We start from the raw sequence: 6,390 nt of genomic DNA, 5'->3' as shown, positions 1-6,390 counted from the left end.
AAATACTGTGGGAAGCAATTAAGCTCCAGCAGCAGCACCAAGAGAGAGGAATAGGAGCCAGGCATGGCAGTGGGCAGGAGAGGCACTGACCCAGGAATTCAGTCAAGTCCCTCCTTATACCATCCCCTATCCCCTCATTATTTCTCCTCCATGGAATTTATCACAATTGTAATCAAACAATTAACTGTGAAATTAACGCTTAACATCTTTCTTCCTTGAGGATCCTACCAGCGGTGGGGACTAGGTCTGCCCCTCTGACTACTGCATCTCCTCGCTACTGCTCACCACACCATCTCCCTCCCGATACACTGCCTGGTACATAGATCAATGAACACATGCTGATTGACTAGGTGAGTTCCTATTGAATGAACTTCAGCTTCCTCACTGGGGAACCAGAGATGAAGGTACCTATTTTCACCACATGGTTATCAGAGTTCAGCGAGACAGTTAGGAGGGCCTTTTGCAACCACACATGCCGCACAGAAAGGGCTCTGCCTCCTAAATCCACGAGACAGGGCCACCCGCCCCTCTAGTTCTTGCAGTCTTTGCTGCCTGGTGGTACCCTTCCTCCCTCCCACCAGCTCTATGCTCAGCAGGTTCTCCAGACAGACAGACAGATGGACCAGTAGACAATCCCCAAACTGCACAAAAACTACAACAACCAGAGCTTCCCTGATGGCTCAGTGGGTAAAGAATACACCTGCGATGCAGAAGACACAGGAGGCGCAGGTTCAGTACCTGGGTTGGGAAGATCCCCTGGAGGAGGAAATGACAACCCACTTAAGGATTCTTGCCTGAGAAATCCCATGGACAGAGGAGCCTGGCAGGCTACAGCCCAAAGGGTCGCAAAGAGTCAGACAGGACTGAGCAACTAATCACACACACACAAGGGGATGCTAACGGAAGTCCAGAGGACCTCCAAGAAGTAGTAGGTAAGAATGGCAGGTGGGAGTACGGGGTCATGGGAAGTTTCTCAGGACATGACCCCAAAGCTGAGAGAAGAATGTGGGAATAAGGGAAGGAGAAGGAGCAGAAAGGAAGAGTGTGCAGGCAGAGGGAAGGGCATGTGAAAGGCACAGAATCCCGAGCATGGTAAAGTTAGGGAACTACAAGCATTTCTAGAAAGGCTGGGGACCTCTGGGCTGGTGGTGGAGTCTGGAGTAAGCTATCCCAGTGGTAAGAAAATACAGAAAAAGGAGTGGTCACTTTCAACTGGAGAACAGGCCAGACTTCGTAGAGGAGGAGACATCTGACCTGAGTCTTAAATGCAGAGTGGGATCGTGCCAGGTGAAGATGGGACAGACATTCAGTGCCAGGAGAGCCTTGGCAAGGAGATCAGAAAATGGAGCAGGTATTAGAGACCCAGGTCTCTCCTGTTGTGGGGAGGGGAGGCGGTGGGAGAGGGGTGGGGGAGGGAAGGTGCCTCTATAGCCCTGCATACAAAAGGAGCTGATGCTTTAGAATCTATCCTGTAGATGGCAGGTGCCACTGAAGGTGTATGAGCAGGAGAGTAAAATAATCAGAGTAGAATTTCCACTCCCGTCGTGACCAATGGAGTGGATGGGCCTCAGGGAGCGAGACCAGCGGCAGGAGTTTGTTTAAGAGACAAACACAAGCTCCTAGCAGAACACCGAACGCCCCGGGGCTGGAGAAGTAGAGACCCGCGGGGGAAAGGGGGCATTCAGTGAGCTTTGTGAAGTAGGGACAATGGGTCCCCCTCCTCACTCCGGGCCTCTCTGACTTGTCTCCCACACGTGGCAGTAGTATCAGAGATCCTTGGGCATTGCTCGCTGCGGTGGCCAGCCTCCTGCAGCAATCAGATACTGTAAAAACCCTTATTCCCAGGGGAGATGTAAGAACTCAAGCAAACTGCCACCAGCCCTGCTGAATGGACCAAGTCTCATGAAATATAGAGAGTGCTGGCCCCTCACAGCTGTCAGGCGACAGAGCCCAGCAAGTAGGCAGAACAGACCTCGGGGCTCACTTTGCTGGCCTTGTCCCCTCAGGCCCTGGAAAGCCTGGCTGGACAACCAAGGTGGCCTGTGCCTCACGTAGAGGGGGTCCACCCAGACTTCAGCCCTGCTCTTCAATTCTGGGGCCAGAACAGTTTCAGCAAGACACAGACTAGGTCCCAAGCCTCCACCTGATTAACTGGATATGTCTATTGACACTTTCTAGCCCTAACCTGGAAAGTAACAGGAATCCCATAAGCCTGGAAAATAATAGGACATCCAAATTCATGGATGTACTTATGCACAAGTATGTCCGTGAACTTTACAAGAGTAAGACTAGCAACAAAAGTTCATTTAAGAGATACTTACAAGCTCCCAGGGGGACCCCATAAACCCCAGGGTCAGTCAAAATCTAGGCAGGCTTCTTGGAGGAGTTTACTTCATAGAGTATAAGAACCAATGGAAAGCATAAGAGAAGACCCCCTTATAATAAAGATGATGATAAGAAAATGAGGAGTAGAGGGAGAAACACTTATTAGGTGCTATGTATCAGGCACTCTTCTAAATGCTTTGCAGTTAATCCTGAAAATAACTCTATGAAGTAAATTACTATTATTGTCCCCCATCTTCAGATGAAGAAACTGAAGCACAAAGAGGTCGGCATGAACAGATGGAGAGACTCAGAGAAGGGAAGAAATCTGCCTGATGTCACACAGTAAACTGAGCTATTCCTGGGGCCAGCACCCAGGTCTTCACACTCCCACAAACTCCCCTGGGAAATCCGAAGAAGGCTTTTCCTAGTGACAGCCCAGAAAGCCCCATCCAGGCTCAGAATAATTCACCCTAGGAAATAGATGGTACCACAGTTCTCCATCTGTAAAACAGGGATAGTTACAGCTGCTTCTCTCCTTTGCTGTGATTACAAAGCACAGAAGAATGGACAGTGGACAGGGAGGTTCCAGGGATTCCTGGTCTAATTTGGTTCAGCCTTGGAATGGGACAGGCAAGTTGACTCAGAAGTGCCCATGAGTCCCCCAAAGTTGGAGGAAAACAAGCCCAGAGTCAAACTTCCCTGGCTGAGGCCAAGTGCCCCAATTCCTGATTAACATGGCCACCCATGCCCCAAATGGCTCAACTTGTCAGAGCCAAACCTCAGCAGGCTCCCCTGAAAGAGAGTGTGAAGCAATCCTGCGGGGGGGGCACAGGCTCCTGGAGCCAGGAAAGCCATGGCGTCCCATCCTGTGACTCAGGGTAGGCTCCTGCCAGCTCTGGGGCCCCAAACTCCAGCTGCCCATGAGAAGAGCCCCACGCCCTGAACCACACGAGCAAACTGCAGTTACTGACATCTGGGAGCTGTCCCTGAGCTGGTGATTTTCTAAGGATCATAAGAAAATGATGCACCAGACCTCCAAGACCTTAAGTGGCATGCAGTCCTCAAGGGAGGATTGGCTGGGCCTTTGGGCCACCACCATGCAGAATTCTGTTGGTTAAGAATGCAGACTGTCCAGGTTCAAATCCCAGTTCCATCAGTTATTAGCTGTGTGACCTCGGGTACTATGTGCCCTTGTCTATAAATTGGGGTTTGTATATTGTAAAGATAAAATGCAAGGGGTGGTCCCTTCCTCATAACACTGCTGTTCAGATCAATAAGATCACATATGTGAAGTACCTGGTACCCAAGGGTGCTTGATATAAAGATTGGTTCCATTTTTCTCTTCTGATGAGGACAGTACCCAGCAGTAGGGAGACCAACAAATGGAAGCCATTCTGCCATTTCCTGAACTATGTCAAGCTAGTCAACTGCTTCTTACTCTTTAACTTTTTAATTATCTCTTCTTACTTTCTAACTTCTGATATAAATGTTAGCCAACTGCTCGAACGTTCTTCAGCTTTGATTCGCAAAAGTGAGAGTCCTTTTTCACTGGGCCCAGGTCCCAGGATGCTAAAATTAACAATCAGTATACTTTAAGCTAATGACTTACTGGTCGTGGCTGCCACGAATAGACATAACTCTCAGATAAAGGCCATTAGAGAAAATTGAATAGCTCCAATGTGGTAAAAATTTGGATATATCCTGTTTCATAAATCACACTCAGAGGTCACACTGGGCAAGCTATTTCCCTCTCTGAGTCATGATGAGGGCCCACATTGAGGGGGGTCTATATACCCTTGGGAAAGAGGACAGAAGAGAGACTACAATCTTGTAGTTTCACAAATACCATTTTCTCTTACTTCTAAAGCCACGAGTAGACAATAGTACTACATCAACAACCATGCTAGTCCAGCCTCCCCATATTTTATTTCCTTCTTAAATCCTCCAAACTAGAGGATGCTCAATAACATCTGGAAAGTAGCATGCTAAGTTTATGGAAATCCAAAAGTTCAGGATTGGGATTCCAACCCCAATTTTGTCTCTTACTAGGCCTCTCTGACCTTTAGTCTCTTCATCTGTAAAATGGGAACTTAATCTATTCTCAGGATTGTTATAAGAATCACATAAGATCATGTATCCTTCATGATACTTATAAGAGCAAGTGAAATAACAATACCATAAGCTACTTTGACCCAGGGAGCTAAGTTAATGGTGTCACAAAGGAAGTCTCATGATATCTATCATTGTACCCAATGAAGGATCCACTTCCCACCCAGAACTCAGGCCCAAAGAGCTGCTTCAAACTGAAAGGGATTAAAAAGCAGAATATACTGTATGTATTGGGAAGAAGAAAAGCCTTCCCTGGAGATTTGACAAAGATCTCATATACAAAGATCATACTTTGAATAAGTCCAAATAACATTAAGACATTTTCCATAACAGTAACATGGGCCATGAAGAAACAACTAACATCCCAGCTCACACCCTGTGTGACTTAAATAGGGTGGGGCATTCAAAGGAGAGTCCAGACTGAACCAGAACCTTGACTCAGCAAGTGGCAAAGGATTCTCAGCAGCTCACTAACAAAAAGGAACCAAAGACACAGAAGGAGAACCCATTCCAGGGCCGCTGAATATAAACAGATAACCCAGAGTGAGAGTTCAACACACGACTCTCAACAAATCCTACTGTCGTTATCATAACATCCTCAGATAAAGATCCTTTATGTGGGAGTACAGTGTCAGGTACTTGGACCACATGTTCCAAATATGATTATTTGAATTAATCCAGCCACAGAATGAATCAAACATGAAAAAAAGCCCATTCCCAGAATGCTGTCTTATGGAGGCTCAATGATGTTTAGGAAGCCATGTATCACAGTAGCATCTGAACAGTGTCTAGCACAGCATAGGAGCTTAATAAATGTTGGTTGTTTTCCAAGAAAGGGTTGCATGGTTCTCCAAAAACATCTTGCTCTTCCATAATTCTGTGCACTGGTCACACCACTCCAGCACATCCAGATGGAAATCTCAACACTCTTTATCTATCTCCAGATTATATCAATATTTCAGGATGCAGCTTTAATCCTACTTCATTCGGGAGGCCTTTTCCAACCACCCTAACTTACAGTAAATTCTCCCTCCAACACGTTGCCTAGGAATAAATCAAACTCTGAAGTCCTGAAATTTTTAAAATTACATTATAATAAACCTATGCTTTCTTCTTTCTTCGTGGTCCCTCTCTCTTCCCATTTCTGCCTCCCGAGTGATAGCAGAACAACTAGAAAGCCACAATATGCCCAAGCCAAAAGATAGAATCGGGTGAACTCTGGATCACAGTTTGAAGTAGAGCCACCCCACTCACATCAGTCTGTGTACAAGCAAGAATTAAACAAAATGTGCTAAGCCACTAGTATTTGGGGGGCTGTTTGTTATGCCAATTAATCTTAACCTAATTGTGAGAATGAAAGTAAATGTGATAATTAAGGTACTCATAAGTACCTTATAAAGTACCTCATAAGGTACAGAGGTCTCTCAGTAAATGTTTTTTCCCCTTCCTCTTATCTTGGAGAAGATGGTGGAATATTGTGTTTGTCTACTGACAATTAGCCTTCTGGACATTGATTCTAATTCATGCACAGAACAGCCAGAGTCCAGAAGTAGATGAGGTAATGGTAGAATGAAATAAATACCTACAAATACATAAATACCTGGGTCCTACCAATTCTGAGACTAAAGGTCCATTTCTCTCTCACTGTCGTCTTTGCTCATATGTATCCATTCATAATAGCCAAAATTTAGTATTGTCAGATGGTTCTAAGATGTATTATTTTGTATTTTAACATATGAAACTGGGATGCAGTTTCAGTCAGTGGCATCTTTGTATTGTGTCACAGTTTAATTAAAAACATGTTTTCTTAGATTTCCCTGGTGGTCCAGAGGTTGGGAATCCACCTGCCAATGCAGGGGACACAGGTTCAATCCCTGGTCCGGGAGGATCCCACATGCCACAGGGCAACGCAGCCTATGCGCTACATCTACGGAGCCCACGAGCTCTAAGGCCTGC

Source organism: Odocoileus virginianus, chromosome 10 (genome assembly GCF_023699985.2).
Source record: "Odocoileus virginianus isolate 20LAN1187 ecotype Illinois chromosome 10, Ovbor_1.2, whole genome shotgun sequence".
NCBI classification, from domain to species: domain Eukaryota; kingdom Metazoa; phylum Chordata; class Mammalia; order Artiodactyla; family Cervidae; genus Odocoileus; species Odocoileus virginianus.
This window is presented reverse-complemented; position numbering follows the sequence as displayed.